Genomic DNA, 13294 nt, shown 5'->3' on the forward strand with positions numbered 1-13294 from the left:
GTGACTTTCACCAGGTCAGTGGTATGTCTTTCTTTAAAACTTGGCAGCAAACCTGCACTGCTTAATATTGCTTTTTATTTAATTTCAGTGATTTTAATAATTATAGTAAGTTTAGACATTAACATAGTTGGTCAATATCAAATTTAATTTTAAATAGGTTTAGTTTTAAAAATAAAACTGTATCTAATTTAAATTTTAAAAATCCAATTTTTTTTTAAGTCATCAATTTTTAGCTACCCTGGCTGCAGACTCAGGCAACAATCTACCTGCTCAAGCTTCATCTCTCTGTTCTCACAATAGTGAGCTCAACTTCAACAGCAGGTGTACTTTTCCTTCTGAGAGGCCACCAATTGACCCCTTCGCCCCTGGAAATAAGGGGACAGAAGGAGAAGGGAGAAAGTTCCAGCAAAAAGTCATTTGAAATACAATGTAAATAATCTTGGCACTTTAACAGTGCTTTTCATCCAAACATATGGGCATTCAGATCCCATATTTCAAACACACACATACCCCTTCACAGAAGCCACCACTGGAGTTAGTCAAAACTGGCACCTTTGTTGATATTCTCAGCAGAGAAGCCACGGTACTAATTACCTTCTCTTGCAGTTTTTGGTTTGAGACATATTGCCAATACACCATGTTATTCCTATTCTGTAGATAAACAGAGGACTTGGATCTTCAGAGCTGTCAATCTGGAATCCTTTACTAGTATTAACATTCACTAAAAAAAATGGCCATCGACCCTCCCAGCAGGTCATTTATCAGACAAGTCATCACACCTCAATCATTATTGGATGAGTAAAGACATTTACAGAAAATCAATGACACCCAGCCTTATGCCACAAAAAATAACCAAGAGGGTTTTACGGCTTAACACTTTGCATGCCACACCCCTACTTTTAAAAGTAGGGGAGCTCTTTTAAACACTACACCCAGAAAGTGGCTGTACCTCCGTACAGTTAAACCAAACTCAAACAGGGTTATATTCTGCTCCTTCCTGGTAGATATGCTGCACACCAATGGACACTTCAGAGGATGTTCATGTGAAGGTGTGACATTGTGCAGTCTATATGGTTTTATAAAAAACTTGATAATAAGTCAATATAATGTAACTGAGATAGTTTTAGAGAAAATACGGTAATAAGTGAATGTAAGTAACTGGGATATGCCTCATGCAAAAGGTCTCTTGTAAGGTATCATTCCAAAGCTTATAATCTACTGAATGTGATCATCTGATTTGTATAAATGTACCACTCTTGTATCTAAAACTAGAAATATAAAATGTAACTCTGAGGGCCTATTGTAATTGTGTAAAGTGTGGACCATTAATGATGGTTTGGAATCTTGATGACTCCCATTATCCGCAGATGGCTGTATTTACCTGTGAGTCTTCCTGTATATGTGTGTGCTGGCAAGTGAGTAATGAAGTCTTGCAGTGACATGTGATCATGTCACCTGAACTGGAATCCATCTTTAACCTGGTGCTTTTCCAGTGAGGGTGGGTGGAAACCCAGAGAGACAAAGAGTTCCCGCCTTATGCAAAAGATATATAAAGGGGGGAAGAGAACAGAGAAGGGGAGAAGCCATCATGAAGAATCCCCTAGCTACCACCTGAGCTGCAACAAGAGCTGTACCAGGGGAAAGAATTGTGCCCAGGCCTGGAAGGTGTCCAGTCTGAGAAAAACTTACTGAAACATCTCTGAGGGTGAGATTATCTGTATTTAGTTTGATTAGGCATAGATTTGCGCATTTTATTTTATTTTGCTTGGTGACTTACTTTGTTCTGTCTGTTACTACTTTGAACCACTTAAATCCTACTGTCTGTATTTAATAAAATCACTTTTTATTTAGTAATTTACTCAGAGTATGTATTAATACCTGGGGGAGCAAACAACTGTGCATATCTCTCTATCAGTGTTATAGAGGGCGAACAATTTATGAGTTTGCCCTGCATAAGCTTTATGCAGGGTAAAACGGATTTATCTGGGTTTAGACCCCATTGGGAGTTGGGCATCTGAGTGCTAAAGACAAGCACGCTACTGCGAGCTGTTTTCAGGTAAACTTGCAGCTTTGGGACAAGTGATTCAGACCCTGGGTCTGTGTCTGGAGCCAGACGGGAGTGTCTGGCTCAGCAAGACAGGGTGCTGGAGTCCTGAGCTGGCAGGGAAAGCAGAAGCAGGGGTAGTCTTTGCACATCGGGTGGCAGCTCCCAAGGGGGTTTCTGTGATCCAACCCGTCACAGAAGGCACATGCTAGAGCCATGTGATTAAAAGGACTTTTGTTCACAGAAATATACAATTTAAAGTTGCTGTCATCAAAGAGATTTTACGCCTCTTCCTAGCCTATTAGTCAGAAGCCATCTCCAAAGAATTGTACATGGGCGTAAAAAAATGAGACTCTTAGAAATTCACATGTTTTCCAGCAATTTGGCTCTTTAAGCAGCTGGTTGCCATTCCCACAGCAGCATCCCTGGGTAGACTTCCCTCATAACCTAATGCTGTTTTCTCACTAGTGTCCTACACAGGGCAGATTATTTGACAGCCTGCTGTTATTTTCTCCCTGCCGCTTCTTCACTCAGGCTGTCTCACTCAGCTGCTGTTTTGCTTCCCTTCCCCCTCTGCTTCTCACGTAGCAGGCCAAGGACTTGCTTACATCCTGCTCTTGTTCCTGCAGCTGCTTCCCCTGAAATGATCTTAGGCTAGACTTCCACAGAGTCAGCTGCTTTACTGTTCTGTTCTCTTCTCCCCACCCCTACCCGGCAGCCTCCCGGCTCATCCCGTAGCACGACACATTCTCTCACTCCATCTCTCTCTTCCAACCTCATTGTGATAGAAATTGCTAGTTTGTGATGTTCACTCACACCCTGGATAAAGAGAGAAAGGCAAACAGACATTTCCCAGGATGCAGGCTAAGAACCTCAAATGAGTTGAGGGGAGAAAATGATTCATTATTGACAGGAGGTCTTGGTAACAGATGGTACAGAAGACAGGTTCTGTTATATTTGCTCACGCAGTGAGGCCTTTATGTGGGGAGTTTGTTTCACGTGTGTAGTAATTTACTGGCTAGCAGGATAACGTTGCAATGAGAGCATGTCCTTTGTGCATAGATCTTTACAATGCACACCACTGCCTGTAGATGGTTTTCACCCTGGTAGCTTAGATTTCCAGCAAATAAACATGTTATTGCTAGAATTTTTTCATGTCAGGAAAAACAAATTTAGTTGGTTCCCCAGTGGGGCTCTTCAGTATTTAGCTCCTTAAAGGACCTTTTCTCAAACCCACTTAAAAATCTAAGTTCTGTTTCAAAGCAGAACACTTCTATACTCCTATTTGGAGAATCTGAAGGTAGTAATTAAACCAATAGGCACATCCGTCTAATAGGATTTGGAAGCTACTACCCTCCACCTTATTTTCCATTGTTAAAAAAACATTTTGCACAGATTACAGGCAATAACTAAAGGCCAATATGGGTTTTAACAATGAAATGCTACCCGTGTGGTCTACTGATTAGAAGGCAGGGCTGGCTGCCAGAAACCTGGGGTTCTATTCCCCATTTTTCCTCTCCCTATGAAACTGCTGGCAAGTCACTTAGGCATGTGACATATACCGTGGCACAATCCAGACTAGTGGGGGGCTGTGTCACCCCTGCCTTGCAGTCTTGGGTGCTTTACAATGCCTTGTAGTAGTTCCCACCTGGGCTGTTCACAAACAACCTACCAGCATGCAAGCCACACCTTGAGTGTTTGTGTGTAACTGCAGCCTGCCAGCTACGCCCTGGCTCTCACCAACCTTGGTTATACTTCAGGGTGACTCTAACACCCCCCCAGTCCCAGATCTTCCCCAAGAAATGTATTCCCTGTAACTGCTCAGCCCTCTCCTAGTCTGTACAAATATCTTATTCCCTTAAAGGAAAAACGGATTTACACACCATCTTATTACCTTAAATAATTACCCAGACACTTCAATTTAAACACACCAGATTAAATAAAACAGTAAACCAAGGTGGTTTTTTAACTACAAAGAGAGATTCTAAGTGAGTATTAATAATGAGGCATAAAGGCAGAAGTGGTTACAGAATTATAAAGATAAAATGCTTACTAGAATCTACTTAAGAAACTATCTTAGTTGCAAAGCAAAAACTTTCTCACCACATATTTCCAACAAGGTTGCTGAAACTCTTCAGCTCAGGACCCTGGCCCCAGAGTCCAACAGCTGTCTTCTCAGGTGCGGAGAATGAGTTGGGTAGGGAGAGAGAGAAGGGTGTGTTGGGGTGTTTGTCCCTCCTTGTTGTTTCAATCCCCCTCTTGAAAAACATTTGCAGCTGAGATTCAGCATACAAAGAGTCTATGTGGAAGACTCTTTTTTTCACCTGTTTGACCTTCCTTTGTTTTCCCTCTCTGCTTGATGACTCTGTTTACTGCTTAAATGCAAATTAAGGCAAGCATACAGTCCTTCCTTTGTTTAGGATAGACCTGACTGTGGGATTTGGAACATGTGTTAACATCATTATACATGGAAATCTTATAATTTCACACACAATGTTGTTACACGTGTGTTATCAGGACAATACTGACCAGCAAATTAGGAGTTTTCAAATACCTTACAAGGCATACTTTGCACAAAGAATATTACAATAGGTGTGTAGGACATGAATGCAGGGTGTATTCTGTCACAGCAGATCTTAAATGCTTTGTTTAACCAGGGCTTTAATCTCTGTTCCACATCTTACCTGATTATGGGAGTTCTTGAGGAATCAAGAAATTCTGCAAATAATCAGGTGTTTAGAAAATTATCACTGGAGATGATCCCAAACACTAACATGCAGATTCCAAGCCTGCTGGACTATGTCCTGTTATTTTCCTCAAGAAGGGTGATGAAAGTTGCATTCTGTTACTTTACAGGGGTGGGGGTGTAAATGGAGGAACAAATGAACTAAATGCCATGATGTTCTCCAAGGTGAGGAGCACTGCACACAGGACTATTAGTGCTTATCTTTGAGAACTCATGCAGGACAGATGAGGTCTCAGAGGACTAGAGAATGGCAAGCAGAGTATCTGTCGTTCAAAAAGGGAACAAAGAGGATCTGGGAAGTTATAGACTAATTAGCCTAACTTTGATACCTGGAAAGATAGAGATCAATTTGTAAACATCTACGGAATAATAGAGTGATAAATAATAGCCAATATGGCTTTGTCAAGAACAAAATATGCCAGACCAACCTAATTTCCATCTTTGACCGGGTTACTGTCATAGTGAATAGGGGAAAAGCAGTATCTCTGATTTTTAGTAAGGCTTGCTTTTAACACAGTCTTACATGACATACCTGTAAGTAAACTAGGAAAATGTGGCCTAAATGAAGTTACCATAAGGTTGAATTGGTTGGTTGACTACGCACAATTTGGACCATACTCAATGGTTTGCTGTCAAACTGGGAGAAATGTATCTAGTGGCGTCCTGCAGGGATCTGTCCTGGGTCTGGTACTAGTCAATATTTTCATTAATGATTTGGACAGTAGAGTGGTGAGTATTCTTATAAAATTGATGAATGACATCAAGCTGGAAGGGATTGAAAGCACTTCATAAGACAGGACTGGAATTCAAAATGACCTTGACAAATTGGAGAATTGGTCTGAAACTGGCATCTGGGACTGATGCACTATCCCTACCACTCCAGAGAAGAGTACACCTCTACCCCGATATAACGCTGTCCTGGGGAGCCAAAAAAAATCTTACTGCGTTATAGGTGAAACCATATTATATCAAACTTGCTTTGATCCGCTGGAGTGCGCAGCCCCCCCTCCCCCCCCGGAGCACTACTTTACTGCGTTATATTCGAATTCGTATTATATCAGGTCGCGTTATATCGGGGTAGAGGTGTATAAGCAATCACAGCTGCACATACAGTGACCTGTGAGAAAGACAGTTGGTGTATGTGTTCGTGAAATGGAAATAATTATTCAGATATTTTTTCACTGAGGTCTAATCTCGTGAGAAGATAGTGCCAGTGGCCTTTCAAAGGGCCAAAGGCACATTCCACTGCTGAGCCTGTTGTTGAAGCACTCCTTGCCACTGTCGAGGTGGCCAGTGTAAGACTTCATGAGCCACAGGAGTAAGGGGTAGGCTGGTTCTTCCAGGATCACTATTGGCACTTCAAGGTTCCCAATGGTAATCTTCTGTTCTGGAAAGAAAGTCCCTACTTGCAGCTTTCTGAACAGGTCTGTGTTCTTATAGGAGCATGTGTCATGCACCTTCCCTGACCAGCCCACGTTGATGTCAGTAAAACGTCTCCAGTGATCCACCAGTGCTTGCAATACCATAGAAAATTAGCCCTTTCTGAGGCAAGGTGATCTGGTGCCAAAATAGGGATATGCATGTCATCTATCGTCCCATGCAGTTTGGGGAAACCCACTGCTGCAAACCCATCTGCTATGTCTTGCACATTGCCCAGAGTTACAGTCCTTAATAGCAGCATGTGGCTAATGGCCTTGCGCACTTGCATCACAGCAACCCCCACGGTGGATTTCCCAACTCCAAATTGATTCCCGACTGATCAGTAGCAATCTGGCATTGCCTGCTTCCACAAAGCAATCGCCATTCACTTCTCCACGGTCAGTACAGATCTCATTTTGGTGTCACTGCACTGGAGGGCTGGGCAAGCTCTGCATATAGATCCAGGAATGTAGTCTCACTCATTTGCAAGTTCTGCAGCCACTGCTTGTCATCCCAAACCTGCATAACGATGCGATCCAACCAGTAAGTGCTTGTTTCTTGGGCCCAGAACTAGCGCTCCACTGTCTGCAGCTGTTCTTTGAATGCCACCAACAATCTAGAATTGTTTCTATGTACCACAGCAATCTAGCCTCCAAGGAATTGTCATGTTCTCCATGACTCCTCTGGCGGCTCTGAAATACTGCAGGATCAGGCTCCCGTGCTCACAATAGTCATCACAATAGTGCCGAGCTGTGCAGGATCCATGGTTCTCACACAGATGGCGGATGTGCGTGTTTGCAGGGATTTTGAAAAGAGGTGCGAAACATTATGGGATGCAGATAAAATTAGGGAATGGTGAAAACTGCATTATGGGATGTTGAAATCATGTTCCCAGTCACCCCTGCACGACTCGTTTGCCCCCATGAGGCACTGCAAACCCATCTCAAAACACCCTGCGCTAGATGCTAGCAAATTGCACGGTGGTATAGCTACCCACGATGCACTATTCTCTGTATCAATGCAAGTGCTGGTAGTGAGGGTGTGCACCACCAACAAGTAGTGTGGACACGCAAAAGCAATTTAATTACTGCAATGGCTGTATGTCGACATAACTTAGGTTGACATAATTTTGTAGCATAGACATACCCTGTGTCTCTCTGAGCTAAGTTCTTAACAAAGGTTCATGACACCTCTGTCCATTGCCCTTCCACTGCAAACCATACTTATATGTTCAGCCTGCCTGTGTCTCCTGTCATTAAGTGTGAATATTCTGGCCATTGGGGCTTCCATCGTTCCTTCCAATCTTTTGAGTCATGTGTGTGGATTCCAGCTAGCCTTTGTTAAACAGCCTGTTTCCACCTCAGACCAGCTCTGTGACATTCTGCCAGACCCCATTCCCTTATACACTCAGAGTAGAGAAGTGCCAAATACACAGGGAAACTAAGATGTACATATGGATCAAAAATATTACCACATTTGTCTCCGGGGGCGAGGGGACCTTGCTGTTGTCGGCGGTCAGAGCCTGGTGGTTTGTACAGCTCAGCCTACATAAGCAACAAAATGTGTGACCCTCTAGGCTATTATTTCTTTAACAATTATTTTTCTTCTCACAACTCTAAAATGGCTGACTAGAGCTTGTTCACTTTCCAAACAAATACACATTTGAGCATTGTCTGGAAATGGAAAACTTGAGCACCAAAAGGAGACTGCTGTAGAAAGTTAAAGAAGTGTGTGAAAACAGAGAGTTGTAATGGAAAGTGTTTGTAACCTAACCTATAATGTCTGCTACTGGTGACAGCTGCAATAATTAAGAAACACAAACCAAATCTTTCCAGAAGGTGGCATGAAGCATAAAGCTGAGAAGTGAAATAATCCTCTAGGAATCCAGTCCCTGCAGAACTATGAATCAGATTGCATCTATACAATTAAAGGGAAAAAAAGTCAGACCTCTTCATTTACAAGGCAATACATCGATAGGACTTTGACTTCACTGAGAACCCAACCCAAAATCTCTATTTTTGTTCAGAGACATTTCATAATGATGAATAATCAACCCATTTATCATGGCTATATCCAAACTGGAAACGACCTTAACCATCAGAATTACATGACCACTTCAATTAAAGACCTTCAGCAAATCAACAAAAGGTTTCAGTGGAACTAAACATCCTGGCAGCAGGCAGATAAACTATTTTTCACAAAGCACAAGTTGCTGAATATTTAATATCTAAAACGAAACTGCAGAACGGATCAGATAAAGAAACAATCAGAATATAATACACATCATGATTTAACTTCATTTTTATCTGCAGCAGACCAGCCACCAGGGTTTTTATTAGAGACAGAACCATTCAGACCATTGCCCTCCTCATGGTCCTAAGTTTGACAATGTAACCTTTGCAGTGCCCCGTTTCCAACAGCCTGCAGATCTGCAGTGCTTAGTTCTCCTATGCATGCAATAGTACAATTACTTAAGCTTCTGACTCAGGCAATGTCTACACTAGAGACCTTACTGTGGCACAGCTGTACCAATGCAGCTGCACCACTGTAAGATCTCTCCTGTAGCCACTCTATGCCGATGGGAGAGAGAGTTCTCCCACTGACATAATTAAACCACCCCCAATGAGCGGCAGTAGCTATGTCGGTGGGAGAGCATCTCCCACCAACATAACGCTGTGCCCACTATCACTTATGCCGACGAAACTTAGGTCACTCAGGGGTGTGTTTTTTTCACACCTCTGAGCGACATAAATTTTGCTGACGTAAGTGGTAGGGTAGACCTGGCCTCAAACTTTGCTACTATGATCCTTCAAGCAGATTTTCCCATAAAAAGAGCATACAGATCAGGTCAAATTCTACTTTGGTCATGCTGGTGGAACTGAGGAGTAAATCCACAGAAGTCATGGAGATACTCTGAATTTGCACCAGTGAAACAGAACAGAATTTCACCCCCACTATTAATTATTTTTTACCACACCTAAAGGTGTACTAGATGCTTTGCAGAACAAATAGAAAGACAAGATCCCTGCTCCAAAATTTACACTCCTGTTTGAAATATTGCTGAGTAAGGCATAGGCACTTAGGTACATTCCTAGGGACCTGGTTCCTGCAGTTACATGATGGCATCAGAATCTCAGCTTACATATTGGATAAAACACATTCCAGCCCATTGCTGTTACTCCAAAACCCTCTGCTCTTTGGATTTGGGAGCTGATAACACTGCACCAGCACAGAGGACTCTGGGGATATGTGTACACTGCAACATAAGCGCAGGTTTCAAATTCAGGTTCAAGTCTAATCCTCCTGCCATCTACACACAAATCATGTAAACTCTGGCCTCACTCCCAGGACCCCATGGGCATGGAGGGTCTGAGCCTGAGTCAAGCTGGGACCTAGGGTTCAAGCCTTATTGCTTTGCAGTGTATCCACACTCAAGGAGTCTGCCAAAAGTATCCCACAGTCCCGTGGGCCAACTTTGTCCTCAGGACAGTGAAGTTTGGTGGACAGTCAAGTTTTCCCACATTGCACCATAAACAAAAGGCTGGAGCGGCCACATTTTGGGAGGGCGCTAGGAAGACTAGGATATGATTGGCTGGACTCAGGCCCACATAATGCAGTGTAGATGCTGGAGCCCCAGGTTGGGACCCAAGTTTTAACAATTTCTAACTTGGGGTTACAAATGAGTGTAGACACTCAAGCCTTAGGTTAATAAACCCAGGGTCTGCTCACTGGAGTTCTAATAACCCTGGGCTTACACTGCAGTGTAGACTTTCCCTATGCATGCCGGCGCCCATGATAATACCACCCTATCGTGGTTTTGCTGAGACTAGGTGGTGTATGTAAGGGCTTCCACACACAAAATCATTTGCTTAACATGGGTGAGAGCAGAGTCCTCCCTCCTCTGCGACAGATCCCCAGCCTGCCTAAATACGTTGAAGTGAACGTTGAAGGAGACCTCATCCTGCCTGAAGAGTGGTGCTGGGACTCCGCCCACACAGTGGGCAAAGGGAAGGGATCCTGCCTTTACCAACCCAATTAGGGGCAAGTCCATGGTTCAGTGGTGGGGGGGTCACATGGAGCTCTCATCTGGGGGTATGCCTGGCAATTCAGACTGCCATAATCTGGCCCAGATTGTGACACAATGGGAAGGGGTAACAAATAGTAGTCAGGGGACGGGGTAAAGCAGCACAAGGGTTTCAACAATAGGAGCAATCCATTACTCAATTTATGCTTGTGTATCCCATAGTGGGTTAGTTAGAGGTTGCGTTTTTAATAAGTATTAAATCTTATTAAGAAGATTATTAAATCTAGTTCCAAAATAGCATGTGTGTATGTTGGATTAAAGACTATGCTAATACTAGGTGCAATTAAAGTGACACTATCTTAGGTTTTTAGATCCCCAAATTAGCATAGCTTTAAAGTTCATTATTATTGCTGCAAATGCAGTTTCTTCTAAGTAGTTTTTTCAAAATCAATGACTCTCTTGTAGAGTTAGTTCATTTAATTTTAAACAAACAATGGCAGCACTTCATATTTGTCTAACAACAAATATAAACCTTCTGTCTGCACACAAGGGGACGCAGGTGCAAACATGTGCCATCGACTACGGTAGATCAATCTCAAACTTTCATAAAAGCTTAAAAAAAACCACTCTGGATTTTCATTAGTTTCTCTCCAAATCAAAACAATAAATGCCACTTATTTTAAGAACAGGAATTCCCAAGAAACAAGTTGAAAAAATACAGGGAGAAAAGACACAGTCAGTAAAGACACATGTAAGCTTTGACTTGCCAAAGGTTACTAGAAACAATAAGTGTAAAAAAACCAAAGTCTCGAAACTTGGGTTCCTACGGTTAGGCTCCTAACTAAACATGGCCTAATCATCAGAGGTGATGTGTACCTACAACTATCCCTGAAGTCAGGAAAGCTGGACTCCTTTTTCCCCCAAATCATTTGGAGGTATGCCAAAATGGCCAAATTTTGGTTGCATATCCTGGATACATTCTTTGTAATTACCACATACAGACTGCTCCCATAATCTTTAGCAATATTTCTGGGTGTTCATATTAAACAATAACAATACTACCCACCTCTTATATAGAGCTTTTCATCCATATATCTCAAAACACTTTACCAAGCATGTAAGATGTTACGGATTGGCGAACTAGGCACCAAGAGGGGAAAGGTTATGACCGATATTGCAATGCTTGCAATATCTTTGGTACCATATTGTATTAAATCTATGAATGGCTTATGTATGAATGTGTTCTATTCCATTGGGGAGCGTTACCATAGCTTCTACAGGAACTAAAAACAGTATTGCGGGGAAGAGGGCTGATTAAAGTTTTTTTAGTTTCGGTGATTGACCTTAGAGAGGTACCATTACCTGGAGGGAGTTGCATATACTGGTTGTGGCTTGGTTTTCCAGAGACAAAGAAAGCACTTTTGGTATAAAGGGATGAGTGTGAACCGACAAAGGGCCCTCTTTCTGATCCAGCAAATGCACTGGACCATCTGTCTTAAGTGGGGACTCAACCTTTGGTGGAAGGGTTGGAAGGACTTTGACCTACTAGGGCCCCATAAGACTGGTGGGTGACCTCTGGTAAGCTTTTAGCATACATATAGGAACTCACTGGTTTTTCATTACACATGTTTTCTCTGTAATGCTTTTACTTAAGAATAAATGTAGTTGCATAGAAAGAGCTGCGTGGTAACTTATAACTACTGGCAACACTCTCAGAGAAAGCAAAGCACAGGTGCGGCCTTCAGGCAGACTGGCTTGCAGGGGATATTATAGTGTAAGTCAGGAAGCTATGCAGCCTCAAAACCCCCAGTCAGAAAGGAGTTGGACAAGCGTTCCTGTCAAGAAACAAGTGAGGCTGGAGACCTGAGACATGTCTGGGGACACCTGGAGTGGACAATGGAGATGGGGATATAAGTACGGTTACCCTGACACTGTGACAAGTGTCACACAGCAGACCAAAGGCAGAGCTAGGAATAGAACCCAGATCTCCTGAGTTCTGGGGTTGCCTACTGAAAAAAAAAAATCAATCTACATTTAAGTCCCATCCTGACTCCAAGGGGTTCTACACATGCACAAGCATGCTGGGGATATCATAGTGTATGTCAGGAAACTATGCAGCCTTTGCGGGCCGAGGGATGTGCTGGTCGCCACTTCCAACAGCCCCCATTGGCCTGGGACAGCGAACTGTGACTAGTGGGAGCCACGATTGGCTGAACCTGCAGATGCGGCAGGTAAACAAACCGGCCCAGCCCGCCAGGGGGCTTACCCTGGCGAGCCGGGTGCCAAAGGTTGCCGATCCCTGGACTATAACAAGCTGCCCCTTAAACTATTAGATAATTTTAAAAAGTATGTGTATTATAGTAGTGCCAAGAGGCCCCAACCAAGATCAGGCCCCCGTTGTGCTAGGCACTGTACACACACACTATGGGACAATCCCTGCCCCACCCAGCTACAATCTAAATAAACAAGATAGATACAGGTGGGGAGACAGGTGAAGTGACTTGCCCAAGGTCACACAGCAGGTTAATGCCAGGGCTGGGACTCAAGCAGGTGCTCTGTCCACTAGACCTTACCACCTCTCTTGCTATCTTCACAACTCCCTCAGATGATGGGCTCTCTCATTTTTGGTCCGGGAAGGCTTTTCTTGCCCTCTCTGCTGCCCAGAGGTCATACTCAGAGGGCCAGGAGCGAGAGGAAAGGAAGTCCACTGATCAATATGGGTCATATATGCTGATGTCATATGTGCAAGTCCAGGGCTGTCAGGGCCGGCTCCAGGCACCAGCAAGCAAGTGCCTGGGGCGGCAAATGAAGAGGAGGGCGGCATGTCCAGCTGTTCGGTGGCACTTTGGCGGCGGGGCCATCACTCCCTCTGGGAGTGAAGGACCTGCTGCCGAATTGCCACCGATCGCATTCGCGGATTGTGTGTGTGTGTGTGTGTGTGTGTGCGCTTGGGGCAGCAAAAACGCTAGAGCCGGCCCTGGTCAGGGTGCACTGGGATCTGCCAGTTACCAAATCCCCCTCTCAATTACCTTCTCCCCACAAAACAATGGATATTAGGCCT

This window comes from Trachemys scripta, chromosome 1 (assembly GCF_013100865.1).
Source record: "Trachemys scripta elegans isolate TJP31775 chromosome 1, CAS_Tse_1.0, whole genome shotgun sequence".
Lineage (NCBI taxonomy): Eukaryota > Metazoa > Chordata > Testudines > Emydidae > Trachemys > Trachemys scripta.